The sequence below is a fragment of the Lepisosteus platostomus genome, chromosome 2 (genome assembly GCF_059453375.1).
Source record: "Lepisosteus platostomus isolate fLepPlt1 chromosome 2, fLepPlt1.hap1, whole genome shotgun sequence".
NCBI classification, from domain to species: Eukaryota; Metazoa; Chordata; class Actinopteri; order Semionotiformes; family Lepisosteidae; genus Lepisosteus; species Lepisosteus platostomus.
Genome location: NC_142612.1, coordinates 58127219 through 58147444, shown reverse-complemented (window position 1 = coordinate 58147444; position 20226 = coordinate 58127219).

Sequence of the window (20226 nt, the reverse complement as noted above, 5' to 3'; positions counted from 1 at the left end):
CACATTTTTCTTAGTGTGCTTTTATCTACTGCCGTATTTCTAAATACTGCTTGAGTTAAACACCAAAGGATGTGGTTGTGATAATTCTTAAACTTGACCACCAGGAAGGAAACCCATAGTAAAATCTCATTGTTTTGATAACTGTTAACATTGACAAAAGTGTCCTTCTGTGTTATAAAGCAATAAGAAAGAATAGATAACAAAGTGATTTCAGATAATTTCAAACCCCCCTGTTCTCTACACTGTTTTGAATAAAACAATTTATTAGTATGGTGTCACAAATGCTGGACACATTTCAAAATAATGACTCACCTTTTATAATATCGAATTATACCTTTACCATTATGTAATACCAACTGTTAATGCCATTATTACATCTTGGTAATGGCTAATGAGCTGTGTAAGGATGGATAAATGTGTATTAAGAAGTAAGGTTGGCAGTGCATTATGGGGGGGTCATATGATACAAATAGTAGTTTATAGATATTCCAATGATAATGGAAGACTATGAAGAACTGTGAAATAGATATAAAACTATTTTGATCACACTTCAAGAGACTCAAATGAAAGGTTCAGAAATGGACAAGCCAGATGTCAATACATTGATAAAGTATTATATATGGAAGACTATGCATACTGTAGTTAAGGCTATTGTTGTGAGTTTGTTTACTTACATGCGATTAATCTATGGTGCTATTCATGTAAAGTATTATCATATTGATGACACTCATTCAAAAACAATGAGAAATAACATTTGAAACCTTTGAAACCTCTACATTAAATAAATACAATAATACAAAGTGTTACCAAGAATTTTATGCAAATTCAGAAACACCTAGCAAACCCTAAAACTATATATATAATTTACTGAAAGCAATGATTATTCATTTGGAATTAGTTTTAATTTGATTTTATATAAATGCTGTTAGATTTCTTTAAGAGAAGAAATTCCTAACTTTGCAGGTCACAGAACACAATCGTAACTATATTGGTGCTTTAATTGTTTGTGCAAATCTCAACATTTTCAACAGCATTAGACTTAAATCTAACTAGTACAACTTTTTTTAATTTTTATTAAATTGTTCTCTGACAGGAAGCTGACCAGCCTCTTTTTATTACTGAGGCAACTTCACTTGGTTTTGAGGTTGTGTAGCTTATGTGGGGTTGAGGTTGTTATAAATTATTTTACAGTTGTGAGAAAAACTTTGTGAACCCTTAGGAATTCTTCCATTTGTAAACTGTCTGCCTGACTGTGGACTAATGGTGGTCCAAGTCTTTAAAAGTCCTTTTGTAACCCTTTCCAGTCTTGTGAGCTTCAACAACCCTTCTTCTAAGGTCATCTGAAATCTCTTTTGATTGGGCCATAATGCACTTCAACAGAATTCTGCTGCGAAGAGCAGGTAACCAAAATGTGTGATTTTTTATACGGCAGGGAAGGTCAAACCCAGGCCTGAATTGATTGGAACACCTAACTCCAATTACCCTCTTTTCAAGATGTCATTATCCTCGAGGTTCACATACTTTTTCCATCAATGACCTTGATTGTTCAAACCATTTGTTCAATAAAGATATGGCAGTGTAAATTGTGTGTGTGTTGTTTGTTAAATAAGACTTTATTTATTTATACAGTAAGTCTTTATTTATTATTATGACATAGATGATCAGATAACATTTTAGGAGCCATTCATGCAGAAATACAGAGGGTTCCAAAGGGTTCACAAACATTTTCTGGAAGTACTGTATGTACTCATATATCATATTTACAATGTACATATAGACTTATCAGCAAATGTAATTTGAGTGGAGGACTCATGAGGAAGTTTAAACTCTCAATATGAGACAATAAATAGTGTAACCAAATCACAAAGAAAACATCCTAGGAATTAATCAATAATTGTAGTTTATTTTAGGACGTATGTACAGGATACTGTATACTGGATTTTAAAATCTATATATGCAATCCACTGTATATGCATAATATCCAGTGGAAGAAGACAGAGGGAATACATTTGGTTCTGCCCTGATTTTTCTTTATTAAGGACAGTTACCTTCTGAGGAAAAGGAGGCGGTTAGTGTCGCTACAGTATAGTATATCACAATTTGAACAGTATGCTCTCACCATGTTCACAAGGGTTTTTGCTGGATGCTCAGAAACATGGATGACTGATCTGTAATTTTCTGCCCCATTCTGCGGGTATTTTTTTTTGTAACTTTCTGAACTGCTTGTGTACTCTCCCTGGCTAGGATATGAATGAATGACCCTTTGATCCAAAGGCAGACGTTATTACCATTTCTGCGGAAATTGGAAATTCCTCAACAGCAGGTTTCAAGTTTATACACATATGCTGTGTGCCCATTTAGCCCACAGAGGTCATCCATTACCTATCTTCCCTGTTTAGAGAAAACCCAGTCTCAATTGCACAGAAACAGCAGCATGCATTCAAACTCAGCAACACTGAAGCATAGAAATAGACTGATCAGAATACAGAGTAAGTCAGCAAAGTCTCTCACATAAGACTTCAGCATGCATGAGATGGCACAATGGGCTGTGCACCATTCACAAAGAGTTAACTCAGTTCAGTTATTTGTTATCCCTTACTGGTAGATGAACCAGTGCCTTTCTATTCCCAAAGACTGATTTTGTGCTTCCATTAGAGAGCAAATGCCTTAAAAGCATGCAAATTTACTGTACTGTACATACTGTACACGCAAACTTACAGCGAGCCAATTCCTCATTCCTATACTCTTCTATGGGCCTATGTATTTCAAGGTCATATGTTCAAAAGCACATTACTTTTTTGTAAGAGAAGGTAATTGTTCTGCGTAGTGTCATCCACTTATATCACCAAGCAAAAATACAGAAGGAATAATAAACAATATATACTGTACATGGTGGGATTGAAATTGTTGGAGATCATTCTTTAAAAAAATGTAAATACATTTTGCCACTTACTGCCTTATTTCAGTTTACTTCAGCAAATAATAATAAAAAATTATAATCAATTTTCTTTTAGCCCGTTAGGTGATGAAATTATATAACCGTCAGTGTCATGCCTAGTCCATCATCACATTACTGCCAAGTCACCTTTTTATTTTGTGTATGTCAAGGTGATAATGGCTTTAAATGAGTATTCATAAAACATAAAGCATTCTTAGGCATTGAAACTAAGCAATTGTAGCATCTAATGGATTACATTATTTTTTTACATAAAAGTCAACTTTATTTATTGCAGGTCACTTGGTGATGGAATTATCTGACCTTGATAGCAATCAGTTGAAAAGCCTATACTGCTAAAGTGCCAAAGGAGGGTATCATAGCAGTTGCAGATGGCTTCAATGAAATGATTATCAGAGCCTTCATTGCTGGAGATGCATGCATATCATTCACAGGATCTTTTCATTCTTTGTAAATCAAAACATTTTTTTTCATCCAATCATTTGTGCTTAACAGGACTGTAAAATAATATTTCTTTCTTTATTACCGTTGTGGAAAAGTATTGTAGAACCAATAGTATAATATCATAATGAGATAATATTTATCACCAGTATACATTATCATTAGTGTATATCATCACATAATAATATCATATGATAATAAGTGTATTAATAAAAAAACATCAGGAGTGTCTTTAATGGGGAAGTCAGTAATGAAGAGTGGTGCTATCTACGTACCAAGTTGAAGTGCACAGCTGATATCAGCATTATGCATTTTAGAAAAAAAATAAACTGGAAGACAGCAGTTTCTAGGTTAAAGGCCATTGATCTATGTTGAACATTTCAACGTGCACTTCTAGTTTTCACCTGTCAGCCTTTTCTGAGGGGTTTTGGCATATTACTTTTAACTGTAATGTGTATTTCTAAAATATGTCAGTTCAAACATCTAAGCACAATCCAATTTGCTTCATGTTCCAGAAAAATATTAATAAGACACAAAATAAATGCAATGATTAGACCTAATAGATTTCATGAAATATAATAAGATCACAACACAATAACACCAAGCAAAAGCAGGGAAAAATGTGCAGAAAAATACAACTCAAAGAATCGTAATCTGATCAAAATGAAAACATTATCACATTAGAACTGATAGGTTCTTCTCTCAACATTAACACAGTCCTGACAATCTTGACACATATAAGTGATTATCCTCTGGGCAGACTGCTAAAGGGTTTTCCACCACTCTTACTGTGCTACTGGAAATGCTGGCCGGTCATGATTGTGTCCTGTTGATAGCATTGGTGATTTTGTCTGACAGGTGTTCTTTTGGATTCAGGTCACGATAAAAAAAAAGTTCATGCCAAGATTTTGTTATAGTTTTCATGAAGTCATTCCATTGTAATCTTTATGTGTTGTTGCATTGTCCTGCTAGAAATGTGAGATTCCGTGTTAGAACACAAAAACTGTTTTCAATTCTAGGAAGTTGTCAGTGTATCAGTAAGCTGTAAGGTTTTCTTCAGTCTTAAGCCATGATCTTGTGTTAAAAGAGATTCCTCCTGACATCATCACTCTGACCTCTGAGCATTCTTATTTTCAAACTCTGGGTAGCTTCTGTTATAGACTTGTCAAATTTTAGGTTTCAGTGTTACAGGATTGAATCATACAATTATAATAATAATAAATTTTTTGATGGTTATAATCTATTCTCAAAGACTCTGAAATTGGACAAACACAGTTGATAATATTCACTGTTACTACCATAAGTAAGTCTGTCAGACTGAAGAAAAAACAGAAACACAGAAGCTTTATTGTGTATTAACTTTTAAATGGTCTACACTGAATCTTAATCATAAATATTTATAGCAATAACATATCATATTTCAACCTCTAAATACAAGTTATAATCAGAGCAAGATCTGATTAATTATTTCCTATCAAAATCAAAGCAATTACATAGCATTAAATATACTGAGAAGCAATATAATTGCTACAAATCAGTGTTGGAACCAGTAGATGTTTGCTGCAGTTTTAATACCTCTCTGTATATTTATAACTGAAAACTCCTACTATATGAAAATCCTCCAACAGATGTTAAATGGCTTTCTATATTATACTAGCAAAGCTCCTTAACTCCCATTACAACAAAACACAAAATGCTAAATAGCAAGTAATTTGTTGCAGTATGCAGATTGTGGAAAGATGACATAAATTGAGCTCATGACAAAACCGTTTGGAAGCTTGGGTGCATAACCATTTCATATTGCTTACAGATAAATTCTATAGATTAAATTAAAACCTTTACATACATAATTAATGATTCCTACTGTAGTATTCATACTATTATTAAGAATGAAGTTCTCAAATAGGTCACATTAGCTGGACCCTTGAAGCTTGGCTGAAGAAATCAAGTTATGGTTCCCTTATTTAAAGGAAAATTTCTCAGAGTCTTCTTAATCCGCTCTGAGTCAGGTTGAAAAAAATTTAACATCTCTCGCTGGTAAAATACATTTTCCATTTGTGCCCTACAAGCTTGTTACAGAGTCAATGCCTAAAGTGATCATGACCTCTTTATTCTTTTTTAAATATCTAGAATTGCTGGAAACTACCATCTGGTTATTTCAAATTTGTACCTACTGCATGTTAAAAATACATCTTTTTCAGGTAGCTTTTAAATCAGAATACATATGTATTTTAAAGATTACATCTGTAAAGCAGGTTTAGAAGGCATGTCATTCAAATAATTTTTTTGCACATTTATATTTCCTCTAATTCTGCTCATAATAAAGACAATCCAACATGCAGCAGTGGGCAATAGGGGTCAGGGTTGTGGTCTTCTCACTGTAATGGTGGTGACTTATATACTTCATGGGACACTGCTGTTTCTGTTGAGCAAGATACAGTATTTTAAGATTATTGCAATAAACTGTTTAGTTTTAAAATGTGCATAAACGTCCTTTGGATAAAAGCATCAGCTGCATAAATTGCTGATAATTAACAGTTAGGTTAACATTCTTTACATGTACTTTCAGATTCTGGTCACACTTTAGGAGCTAAAAAATGACAACATTAAAACAAAATGTTGTAAAATTACAATATTATAATTACACTGTAACATATATTTATAACATTTCTAAAGCTGGAGATTTATCTGTATCTGTCTTAGAAGTGGCACGGTAGCACAGTGGTTAGCACTACTACTTTGCAGTGCTGAGTTCCTGGTTCAATTTCTGGAATGCCATCTGCTTGGAGTTTGTATTTTCTCCCCATGTTCGTGTGGGTTTCCTCCGGGAGCTCTGGTTTCCTCTCACAGTCCAAAGACATATTGGTAAGTTAATTGGCTCCTGGGAAAATTGGCCCTGGTGTAAGTGTGTGCTGTGTTTGTGTCTGTGTGTGCCCCTGCAATGAGCTAGTATCCTGCCTTGCACCCATTGCTTGCCAGGAGGGGTCCCCTTCAACCCACTACTGGAAAATGGTTAGAAAGCGGATGGATGTCTATTTAGGTAGACTCACCCAATAAGAAGCCCTCTCTGAGCTTGCATTTTCTGATTATCCCATTTCCATGGGATGTAACCACCAGTGGCAATGTCTCAGCAATGGCAAGGAGACAGTATACTGTATATATGTACGCATGTATGAATATATAAAGACATTTAATACAGTGAAGATAAATGTGCAAAAATCATATCAAGAGTGAAAATGAAAGATTCTGCTAATTGGAGACATTAAGTGCTTATTGATCATACAGTATACTGCATCACGATTTTATACCACAACAACTACCTCATGAGATGAGGGGAATTTGTCACAATATTTTAGTAATGCAAAGGAGAGAAGACCTCCAGTCTGCGATCTCTTCATAGACTTTATACCCCCATGTGATGTTGAAAACAGATTCTTATTGGATAAATCAAAATGTATTCTGCTGGGTTCCCCTTTGGAACTTTAGATTTCAGAAAGAAGGTAAAGATAAACTAAGAGCGAAGACCTCTCTCTGCCCAGGCTGACAAAAGTGCCACAGGCAGGACAGAGCACCAGGGTTTTTGTATGCTGCTGGTATGAGATGATGCAGTGGCTGATGGGGAGTGGAAGTGTAAACTGTAAATCTACCCCATCACCAGCATATTTAGTCATACTGGTAGTAACCAGTAGCTCTTAATTAATCAAGCAGGACATAGTTGTGTCTTTCTCTTGCCTTGTATAATTTTAGATGGACATTTCAAACATCGCTACAATTTTTTATCAGTTCATTTTGTCACTTTATTACAATTCAGATAGTGCAACTATTAAAAATTTAATTTATATAACAATCTTCATTCCAAAGAATCTCAAAGCACTTTACATACAATATAAGGGGAGTCCCGCTTCATCCACCCCTGAAGCAGCCCCTTTATGCAGCAGATCAGGTAGAGATATGAGGAATTGTTTCACCAGCTGGAAGAAAGGAGAAATTTAGGAAAGCCAGATTGTGAAAGGCTAAAGTGGAATCTCACCAGAACACCAGAGTGTTGAACCCTAGCAAATGCCAAAACTGAGCACCTGGCATTTTTATGTCACATCGCTTGAGCTCAATATTATTTATATTGCAAGAATGCACACTGCAATCACCCTCTAATCTCTAATACACACAAGGTAAAATTACATTTGTTTGTAAAGAGCTGAAATACATGGAGCACATCAGTGGACTGGAGAGACTGCATGGACTGTGTTTTTCTGTAATCTTTTGATAAATATCTAAATGTGGATTTAAGGAGAGAGAGAGGCTAAAATGCATTTCTTTTGTGATTGAAAGGCAGAAAGAGAAGGAAACAAAATCACAATTCTGTCCACTGAATGTCAGAAAGAGAAGGAAAAAATCACAATTCTGTCCACTGATAAAAGTTTTTTATATTTATTTTTTTAAACTTAGTAAGCTATTGTAATGCAGACCCCTCCTGTTGGCCTCACCAAATGTTTCCCATAATCTCCCCGTTGCCTCCTAGGGAGGTGTGAGTGGAAAAGAGCAAAGAGGATAGTAAGATATGAGAGAAACCCTCCTGGAAATAAAAAAGATGTCCCCCTGAAAGCATAATGAATTCAAGATGCATCCTTTTATCCCAAAGCAGAAAGAAAGGGAAGGATTTAAATTTCTTTGCTGTGTTGAAGATTTAGCACTTCCAGTTTGGCTGATTCAAGGACTTTGTCAATGTAATCATGTTATCACAGTGTTGTCAGTAAGCTGTCACGTTGTCCTCAATCTGCTATTCTTATGCAAAAGGAAATTCCTCTCTGCAATATCTCTCTTTCACAATTCTCATGGCTTGCAGTGGGAGCAGGCATTCTTCACGCGACACCCAATGTCAGATAAAAAACTGAGCGATGCCATCAAGCCAATGTCCAAACATTGACCAACAATCTCCCCATCCTCACTGTAATAATGGAAAAATAAGGTGGCTCTAACAACATAGCGTGCAGCACATCTTTTCTACACAGCTTTTTTCATGTCTGTCAGAAGCAGAATGCCATTCATTGGTAAATCATACACTCCTGCCCTGTCTGCCAGATGTATTCTGGCTAATAGAATACAGTTGTTTCACCTATGAACACTCCTGAATGGCTTTCAGGCATACAGATCATTTTACTGCATACGGTGAGCTACAGTTACTTTGCTGTTGGGAGACTTACTGTACTTCTCCATGGAACTAAACATGCTGTTGCCACTGCAGTATAAAATGATTACAGAGAAAGATGTGACAATCTTGAGATGGCATGATGACACTCTGCCTTCCTGGATATGTCCCTCACTGAGTTGGTTTCCTGGTACTGTATCTCTGGACTAGTTAGCAGATCTCTGAAGCAGAGCATTTCAGTATCTGTGTAACTTCTCTTTAAGATCTCCTTCCATCATGCTGCTAGTAACCAGGCACGTTTTACCCAGGCAGGGCATTATCATATATTTTTCTGTTCTTATATAACTGTTAAATAGCAGTTTGTAAATATTGTAAATCAACTCCTTCTTGCAACATTAACTAAAATAAAATGCCAAACATTGAACACCTGTGTTTTTATGAAATCACATGGCCTGAGCTCAGTATTGTGTTATCCCATGGAATAACAACGCTGAAACAATCAACAAATCTGTTCACTGTTTTAAATGTAAATAACTTTATGTATTTGCCCAATGAGCTAGTCATTTAAAACATTCTTTTATTTACATCAGTGTAAATAAAGATTTCTTCTTGGGTTCTGGAAAAGGGTATTCCACAAAGCCCTTCTGAGACATGTTTATTTATCTTAGTCACTTGATGGCACTGTAGCTCCACTGCAGTTCTGGGATTTTCACCTTGTACTTATTGGAGATTCTGCTATAAATAACATGTAAGACTTTGATGACACTAAAATGGATGCGTTTCATACATCTTAACTGATGTAACATGTTCACGTATGAGCAACATAATAGCTTGTGTAAGTGTCCTTAAACAGACAAATCCCTTAGAACAAGGACATTGTTTTTGGGTGAAAAGTATTAGGTTTACAATGAGGATCCATCCATCCAGAAAAACGTCATGAAACAGGCTTTAGGCAGTAATATCCTTTGGGACCTCTGGGACAGAATACAGAAAGGTTTGGGCACAACTTTGGTTTGCTACATCAGTTTACTACTGGGATTAAGGTGCAGGTTCACAAAAGGTTCCTCTTGAGTAAGGAGGACAATCACAGGGCAAGGAATGGACAATGAAGTCTAGAGTCACTTGAAACACCATCTTTTCACTGGCAATACTGGATCAACTGGATGTTTTGGAGGAAGAATTGAGCTTTGAATTGAAAATATATGTTTAGGACTCAGTGTGAACCTGTTACATACAGTATACTTTCCTGTTTCTGCTAGTTATCTTCCGCATCACATGATCCTATATTTAGGCTATATCCTGAATTATGTTATGCCTTTGCATAAAATCAGTAAAATTGATGTACAAAAGGGAGAATAATGTCCGAGCTAGAATAATTCATTATACATTCATTATTATTCCTTTCCCTTTGAAAATAAAATCAAATCCTTGTGCAAGTTACTGGGCTGTGTAGAGAAAAGCTGATTCTTAGAATCCATTTATATCAATGTCATCTTGTTTTTACAACTATTGTTATAATCCATCAAAGTGTCTGAGATGTATCATCTCAACCCCACCTCAAATATTCATGGTTTTTATGAAATACATTTTTAAACATTCGAAAGCACAGCCTGAATGCCATCGTGCCATTTTCACATTAACAGAATAAAGTAAATACTGTATGTAACATGTCCAGACCTGTATCCTTTGTATCTTGTATCCTTGCTCATAAAACTGCCAACATCCATTCTTGTAGACATAATCTTGCATGAAACACATTAATCCTTTGCTTTCCCAGATAAGTCGGTTACGTATCCCCATTTACACTGACAACCCCATTTATACAGCATAGAGTTTACTAGAGTAGTTTGAATGAAGGACATTGCTCAAGGGTACAGCAGCATCTCACCTGGGATTGGAAGCCGAGTTGTCCCATGCCATGTCAAATATCACATCATTTTGATATATCCTCAACTGTAGCATGAGTCATTGAGAAGTACATGTAATTGTCATATCAAGTACATTTTTGTGTATGTCAGTAAGACTGTTTCACTGGGGCTAATCTATGCAGACCATTTTATAAAAATAATTTCCAACATTTAATGAGGTCTTTTGCTCATTTTACAAGATAAAAAGGAAATTTGAAAACATTTAAGATCCTAATCTTATTGTAAATAGCTTGGAGGAAGAGTGAACCTTTGCAGCAAAGATCAGAGATTGTATAATAGCCATGCTCCAAGCTACACAGTACCGATTTCTAATCATGAGATGGCATGTTTATTGAGACATTTTACAGTATATGTTACAAAAATGTACTCTAGCAACTCATTTAATTGAATTAAAAAAGAGTGAGTGATATCCATTCCTTTAAGCATATTTTTGAGACCATTCTTCAAGTAATATTACTACAGATAAACTGGTAACAGAGTTAACTGCAGAACTTTTTGAATATGCCAAACAAATCTCAATATACAGTAATGTAAAACTACCAATATTTGCAAGTGAGAAGCAACCTTCATATGACACGAACTATGGTAAAGTGCATATTTACAGTAAGTTATTCTCTTTTTTATTGTTCTATGACTTTTTACAGGAATTCCTTACCCTTTTCAGGAGCATGAATGTGATAACAAGATGGCGGACTTTAGTGAATTCCTGTCAATTTCACCAAGCTAACATATCCTAAGACATAAATTTGGACATATTTGGAAAAAAATATTTGCTTGAAACAAATCCAACATTTGATAAGTGGTCTGATGGATTAATGTCCTGCAAGTTCTGTACCACATCAGTTTGTTGTTTTATGCAAGATGCAGACTACACTTTATTCTACAGTTAAACATTATAGTATTTCATATTCTGCTGTGTAACTGCTTCATGTTTATGTTCAGCTATTTCATTCAATTACATTACAAAAGAGCATAAAATTGGCCAGTAGGTTATCATACTGTAGTTAATATATATTCATTACAGTTGTTTTGAGCAATGTTTTAATTTCAATCTAAATCAAGGTATGTTAATTAACATCTTTTAAAATCAGAAAAAAAAGTAACTGTAGCATGATCCCTTGATTAAGGACAACAGATTTTAATTGCCTGTGTGGGGTGGATCTGTGTTCTTTAAGTATTATTGATGTTTAGTACAGTAATTATTACTTTACTGAGCTTTGATTTAGCACTTATCTAGAACATTGCCAAGTGATTTTCTGTGTGCATAACTTGTGAACAACGATCAAAGTGTAAATGTATGCAAATACAATGCTACACCGTAATTATTGAGATTGCAGTTGTCAGCAGCCTTTTCCTTTTTTTAAAGATTAGTAAACTCAAATAATTGTCACTTCATGCATAATTACTTATATAGTGTACTTTATCCAATGTTACCAATCAATTTGAAGATTTTGACTTAATTACTGGGCTTTTGATAGCTTTGCTCAAATCATACTCACTGCTATCAAGACACTAATCCCCCTACTCAGTTTCCCTCCCTCATAATTCAGCATAAATAAGGTAAAAGCAATACTTATATGTTGTGCAAAAACATTGGTGTATCTGCAGAATACACAAGCCAGACTCAGGACTTTGAATTCTTGTCTTTCCAGGAGGAAGAACTTGTCTCACAGTGGTGTGATTCAAGAGCCATTTAGCCTCGCATACTGTAAACTGCTGTTAAGCTGAGGAGGTTTATGTAAAGACTGCAAGGAATCCCAAATGCTAGTGCACAGGTAGAGAGTAATAATAGTGAATCATTTTGCAGACACTTTTATCCAGAATGACTTAGAGAGACCAGGGATGAGCTATATATCAAGGACTGCTTCTTCAAAGTCACTTACAATAGCACCTCAGTTTTATGAGTCATCCAAAGGATGGAGTACAAGGAGATTCAATATCTCACTTTGTCAGTGATAGAGCCAGGGCTTTATAGTACAACTCATGCTGACAGGACCTTTTCCTTGAGCACTGGACCACATATATACTTAAGTAGTTCAAGTAGGTAGCTGCATCAAAGCATGTGAAGGCTGCAAAGGAACAGGTAGCAGGTTTATTCCACGCTGAAAAGAAAGGCAATTCAGCGTTTCAGCTGTGGAGCATTGACCTGAAGAATAAACCCGCTACCTGTTCCTTCACATACTGTATATACTTTTATACTAGTTCACTTGCATGATCCTGTCACAGGTCTTAAATTCTTAGATGAATTGTAATATACAGTATGAGTACACTTTGAACACATTTTTTGTTTCAATTTGGAAGGTCGAGCAGACAGATGTCTCCAAACTGTCCACCTTACAGGAGGGTTAGCATTGATTGGAAGAAAGCCACAGCCGTCATTGATGTCACCTGAATTCTACAGGTGTCCAGAAAGTTACCCTTCCCCCAGGGACACTTTGACACTTGTGTACTTTCACTAGGGAAATCTTGGTTGCAGCGAGCTTCGGTCATCACCCAGACTTGAACTTAAAACATCTAAGCCACAATGCTCAGCATATACTGTAGTGGGAGCATCTCTTCGCAGAATGAGTCCCTTGGAATATTTTAGTTCTCCTTTCAAAATCAATACATTTTAGAAAGCTGTTCTAGAGTTACACTATAAGATCTGTGCAATATTGTTTTTTTAATGAAAGAATATGATGCAAAAACAGTTTTACTGCCCAAATCTTATGAAAGTCATCAAATTGTTCATATTACAGTACATTGCTTTATGTAACACAGTTATGCAAACCTTTGCATCAGATATCTCACATCGCAAAAAAATGTCCCCTGCCATTTTAAAAAATGTCCAAAACCTGTAGATTGTTTTTGTTGTCGATGAGTGTTTGTAGGTGTGTGGGGTGATAAGGAACAGAATGGTTTAAAAAGATGGAGTCTAAACCCACACAATTACAAACAGTAATGTGAGCTGACATTCTCAGAAACAATAGAGAGGTAAGTTTATAAAAACCCTAACTCTAATATTTTTTTCATGCCAGTTTTATTACATAAATCCAAGGCTCTAATATAAACTCTTGTTCAGAGTAACAGAACACAGCATAAGTGCACTGAATAAGAAAAGAGAAGTTGGAAATAACAGGTAAAGCAGAAAAGACAAGATCACCTAGAGACGCAAGACAATTTCAACATTGTGACTTATACATATAGCCTATTTCACTTAATATTACATGTAAGGTAAGAGCTGATACCTCATTAAACACACTAAACCTGATTCTAACTCAAGTTTCAGATATTAAGAGGTTGTCATTGGCAGCATCCCCAGAGTTTCATTGGTAAGAAATATGTCTCCTGTCAATCACATTACCGCTTTCCTCTTTTATAAAGATCTCCTTGTGCACTCTTCACACGAAGACTTGAATTCAGCCAACATAGCCTTTTTTGGAGTCAAAAAAGAACAAGGTGTCAATGCCCCACATAGGTGTAACACACAGGAATCGAGTCAATATATTTAATCCAGAGGCACTAAGTCATTTCAGATACTTGGCTCATCATCTGACGAAGGACAGGGATGACAAATGCTTTAGTGTTTGGAAGATATGCTCAGGATAAAACATTTAGCTCATTTGTCAACATAGCCCCTACTGAAAAGGTGTGCAGTAGTCCTTGAGACACATTAACACTAAAAGACCTAAATCTGAAAACAAAAGAATTGTGTAATTATTTAAGACTTTTTAAATTCATGAATGTGTATTTCAATTAAACACTCAAAGACTTGTCACCATACTAAATTACTGAGTTGAGGAGGTACTGATAAGGCTATCAACTGTTTTAAATTGTAATTTATTGTCCAAATAATTGTAATAGCTTCCAGTAAAATGATGCTTAAAGTGATTATTTTATTTAACTAATACAATGATTGTTGCATTTTAATTGTCACTGACATCTGTGATTAAGGAATGACAAGACAGTATTTGAAGAAAACTGAGTGGCTAAGGTGTCTGACATTTTAGTCTTATATGTTTATGAAAATTGATAAAGTGAACTTTTCATGACACTAAGGTCATTTCTTACTGCCCTGTTGTTAATTTATTTACTTGTTTTTGGCCGCACTTAGCTGTTCAGAGTACATTCACCGGCCATAAGGTAACTCAATGAAATGAAACTTGGCCCTGAAAACACAGTGTGCCCTGAAAAATACTGCATGCTTCATGCGTCACTTAATTGTGTCTCAAATTGTTTAAAAGCTTAAAATGTTTTTGAGTGCCTGGAGTGCCAGTCTCAGATAAAAATCATTGTAAATCATTATTCAGTATCTGTGCTGCATACATAACCTATTCCTGGTCGTGCCCCTCCTCATGCCATTTGTCATGAAAACAGAAAGATCAAAGAGAGGTTACCTAGCAACAGTGGTGGTTAGAAAGCAAGAGTGCACATTGGTCATGACACACTGGTGCCCAGTGTCTGTCACATCCTATTGTACCTGATCTCATCTCTTCATCGCAGACGAAGCAAGGAAAGATTTTGGAAAATGGAGCTGAGTGTGATCTTTTAAGGGCTAACCTCATTAAAACACTGAAGAAATAATGGCAGTGGAGTGTATAAGCAAAACATATTTGATAGAGAATATAAGGTACACTGGCCAAAAGGGAAAAAGTGTCATTAATTTTCTCTGGAGGCAGAGAATCCTTGCATATATCATAGGTTCTTTGTAATTTTTGTATTTATTTAATAGATTTTTAAAGGCAATAACTTACGAAACGGCTTATGGTAGTTTTCTTTCTTTGGGTCAACACCAACACTGACATTTAAAGTAAGGTGTTTTCTTATTAAGGCACTTTTGGTCTCCCTGTAGCTGTGCAATTCTTGTCAACTTTGAGCAAGGTGGGAGAAAATCTGTGAATCTTGTTTGTTTAAACCCCGAAAATAAATAAAAGAAGTATAGACTTTTTTCTAATTGAAGCAAACCCATACTCATACATGGTTACCAGGTGTTATAATTTAATTTGTATAAATATAAGCAAACCTCTTTCAATAATAACAGATTTTGTGCTCATTTTGAATTTATGTATACTGTATGCAGTACAACAGTGCGGCAGTTGCTAATCACTCTATGGCTGACAGTGTAACTAAAATGCCAAAAGTAAAATCAATAGAAATCTTTGCATTGTAAGACTTACTTTTTCTCTCCAACTCTAAAACTCTCAGGTCAGAACAGATATGCATTTAATAATACCTCATACATTTTTTTTGCACACATAGAAACATCTACAGGCTATGCAAAGTTCTTCAAGAAACTTTCCACACATACAGTAGCACACAAAAGCTAAAGGAGGAATCAATAAACTCTTTCCACTGCTGAAGCCAGTAAGGTTGTTGTAACCAGCCCTTCTCTGTTTTCATGATGTACAATCTTAGTGGCATTTTACAAAAGAACCATCAGGACTATAATGTTACAAAAGTCAAGAACCTTTATTACTTTGGTCGGAATGAACCCTGTAAAGTCCAGTGAGCCTCCAGATTTTAAATGACACATCAACACATCCTACTCAGCCACCAGAAGTGAAAGAATTAATTTTCTGCATTCCATTGATCTGAACTGTAGGCCAACCCACTGATACATTCTGGCTACATTCCATTTAACAGCCTTTTCTTCTTCTCTACAGTTTCCCCTAAATGATTTCACAAATGAGTTTCTTTTCTTGTTCTCCAATGAAGCAATTTCCTGGCTATTGCTGCTGTTCCAATTTTCTTGAAACAGTCTATTTCGCTACAGCATTTCCATTCAGAGATGGACCTTTAGGTCTTGCAGTCCATTAAATGTAATCAATGTTGGCACTTTTCTGAACTTTCCCTGGCCCATCAGAGGGAAACTGCTCAAGAAAAGTCCTGTTGTGCAATGCACTATCTCTGCAGGATACTGTAGGTGCTACAAGAATTCCCTAGCATTCAAGATTAATTAGATATTTTATTGTTAATAAATGGCTGTGATGGAACATGTGCTTTGATATTTAGGTATTAAGAATCCTGGCAAATTCAAATCTCATAAAAAAATTATATTAGCTAAATTTGAATATGTGATGCTTAGATCACCATGGGGATTCCAATTACGAATAAAAGAGACTTATATAGTAAAACAAAAAAAAATCAGCTGCTGATTAGAAATGTTGTAGGGAAAGGAGGGATTTTCCTTTCTGTTGTTTATATTTTATAACTGGTTTATCTGCAAATTAATGTTATTTTTTCGTGCATAAACCCACAGTACTTAATAATGAATGTCATTAGTCAATAGCAAATGAATGCATATGAGTTACTATTTAAAATTAGACATCAATTCACAGCTGCATATTATTGTTCCAGATTTCACTCTGCCAGCTTGGCTCTATTATGAAGAAACTTTGCTGATGTAGAATTATCAGACCCAGCTTTAATAAGATCATTTGTATCTGTTTCATTTTGAATACATCCATATCACAGCCTATTATTTTAGGCTTGGATTTTACTTAGAAGAAATAGATCCAACAGAAAACTAATAACGAAAAAGACATCAATTGCATAAAAGTGTTATATTGACCTGAAATGCATACATCTGCATTTTTATAAGGTTAGGATTATTACTTTGGGTTACTATACAACACCTGAGTATTGCTGTACTATACAACACTGCACTGTGTCAATACCTGTGATCCATTACACAGAAACTTTACATTATGGCCTAAATATTTTTTTCAATTACATTGATTTTTCTAACATTTTAGTGACTTCATTCTTCTCATATGCTTGCTTATTTTAAAATATAATTTAAACTTTTGTAGAAGCGCTATAGTGAACATTATGTACTGTAGTTCAGGTGGGTCCTATTACTTATTATGTACAGTAGGTCTGGTTTCTATTTCTATATGACATCTTTAGCCATGCTAACACTATGCTGTGTGGTTCATTTCTAAAAGTAGCATGTCTGTTTTCATTATATATTGCGATGCATTTTTCATAATCTGCCTTTATAAATTGACTGGATTTCTGAACTTCTGAGGACAAATCAATGGACAAAGTTTCATATCTGCACTTACAGTACAGATGAATATTTTTTTACTATTTACAAAGCTTGATTTGCACCTACTCTTTTTTTTAACAGTTGACACATTACACACATCATCTTGTAATTTAATATATAAGCAACAGCACAAATGACACCTTTACTTCATGTCACTTTTAGTGGAAATGAAAGTAAGGCAATTGCATTTATCTGGTCTATACCTGAACACATGATTAAGGCTGGCATATATGTTTCTTTAATATTAAACAGGATCATTTTTTATATTCTTTTGGAAGCAGACTCTAGAATATCACCACTTAAAGCATTATAAATCTTCAACTGAGACCGTTCAGCAATGCTTGAATGTGGTCATATGTAGACAGCATAATACCTTCATAGAGGCTGCACAAGAGGCTGTATCAGCCTTCTGAATCATTTTTGACCATTCATCCAAATTGTATAACAGGCAAATACATATTCATAATAATATATAACATTTCTCACAGCTGAACCTGGGTAAAATTCACTGAAAGGTACTGGTACAGTGTTACTGATAACTTTCAGTAACTATGTAGAGATACCAGACATAGCTTATCAGAAATGTGTTATCATGTTGCTTTTAAAATTCAGTACCTCCTATCATGTAATTCACTATACATTTGTGTTACACCTATGACCTTGTATAATTGTGGAACTTTTCTGTCTTGTTAAGATTGTGAATCTGCAATACATTTGAGTCTGTGTTTGCACAGTAAAACCACTGTTAAGTCTGGGATGTGAGCTCAACTCAACATCATAAACCTCACATGTACCTTTTTCTTTGTATAAAATGAATACTAAATTTCATGGAAAAATATAAAGAACACAAAGATGGAGAAAGGAGAGCTAAGAAAATTTAAATAGGTGGGACCAAAGTTGATGAGACAGCAAATAGCTACAGTAGATCTTAGTTTTGAAGCAGATGCATACAGCAACAGGGAGTCAGTGGAAGGACTGGATAGGCATTAGAAAAGCAAAGGTGACGCACTGAAGTCTAGATGAGTTAGGCTGGTTGGATAGTGTTGGCAATGGGGCCAGTCAAAAGGGAGTTACAATTGTCTGAGAGAGAGGGAACCAGGTCTGGATTAGGAGCAATGTAGAATGTAGAATAGCTGATAAGGAAGGGGTGGATTTTGTGAATGTTTTTCAAGAAGAAGTCGCAGGAGCATAAATAAGAATAAATCTGATAGAAGTAGGAGGGGGAGGGATCAAGAGGGACACTGAGGTTCCTGGCAGAGAAGGAAGAGAAGAGGGTGGTGGGAAAGTCAACTGAGGGGAATATAGAGGAAGGGAGAAAAAGGAGGTCAGACTTAGAGAGACTGCGTATGAAAAGATGGGAGTGCATCTAGTGGCAGATGGCTAGAAATGGAGGAGGAGACATAAGTATTAGAGGAAGGAAAAGAGAGAAAGTGTTGAACATCATCAGCAAAAAATAAAATTGTGTAATCGTAAGAGGTAAGAGGAAACCCAAGTATAAGCGGTACTTAAGGTATGAGCAGTGACAGTCCTAGGTCAGCCAGTGTAGACAGGAAAATAGATATATAGAATATGGCACTATAAGTATTGGCTTTCAACATCATTGCTCAGTATATTGCTCTATATTTCCACAACTCTTAAACAGAACAGAAGTGATCCACAGTGTCAAAGGCTGGATGAAAGAGATCATCCAGGAAAAATATGGGGTAGAGGGAAGAAGCAGGAGTGAAGAGAAATGGTAACAGAGAGTAGAGTTGTTTCAGCTGTGTGACCTGATCAAAAGCCAGACTGGACTTTGCACCTTTGATCTCCCAAGATTCCAGCCCATGATTGGGCCACTCGTCTTTCCACACTTCAAATGTGGCAGAAACCTGCACCAAAGGTCAAGCTCTGTTGGCAGGAAAGGTGTGGCCCTCTCTGAAGGCACTGCAAGCTTATAAGCACCTTGGACACCACAGGGGGTCACAAGGTCACCAGGAGCTAAGAGAGAGAAAATCTGATTAACCCCACTCTACTTGGTGATGATTTCTTGGGGAATCTCGTTCACTATCAGCCATTGACATGACCCAGGCTTGAACACATGACCACAGGGATCTGCCTACTTTCAGACAAACACCACTACCAGTTGGGACTCCTCTGGTTACTCAACATTGATGCTAATCTCATCTGTTCTATTTTTAATACCTCTCAGTACACATAGTATAAAAATAAGGGGTCGCATATTCCTTTTGTGAGGTGGAGGGGGAAGGAGAGGTCCTCATTTTCTACATAGTTAGTTAGTTTCAGTTAATAAAGGCGATTAAACAAACTCTGGTGCTTATCTGGGTCTTCAGAAAAAGAAGATAGGTGAAGCAAATGTTATTCAAGCAGAGTCTTCATTATAATTATATTCAGTTTAACACCATTAGGTTCTGAACTCTAAGATTTGATTAGACCATTAACATCTTCAGGTATTTTCTGCTCATGTGCTTCTTTTGAATATGAGAGCTGAATCACTGTTACATATCAGTTAATTTATTGAAACTGCTTTTCTCCTTATCTTTGGTTGTTGGCAGCAGAATGTGCGGTTCCACCTCATAAGTATTGGTTTCTTAAATCTAAATGTGCTTCATCTCCAGTAATCCTGCTGGGTTTTCTTCTTTCAGTTCTGCCTTTAGCCCAGACATATTTCAAACCCACTGGGGATATTCTGTACAAAACCATCTGTGTTTTTCAATCCAGTACATTG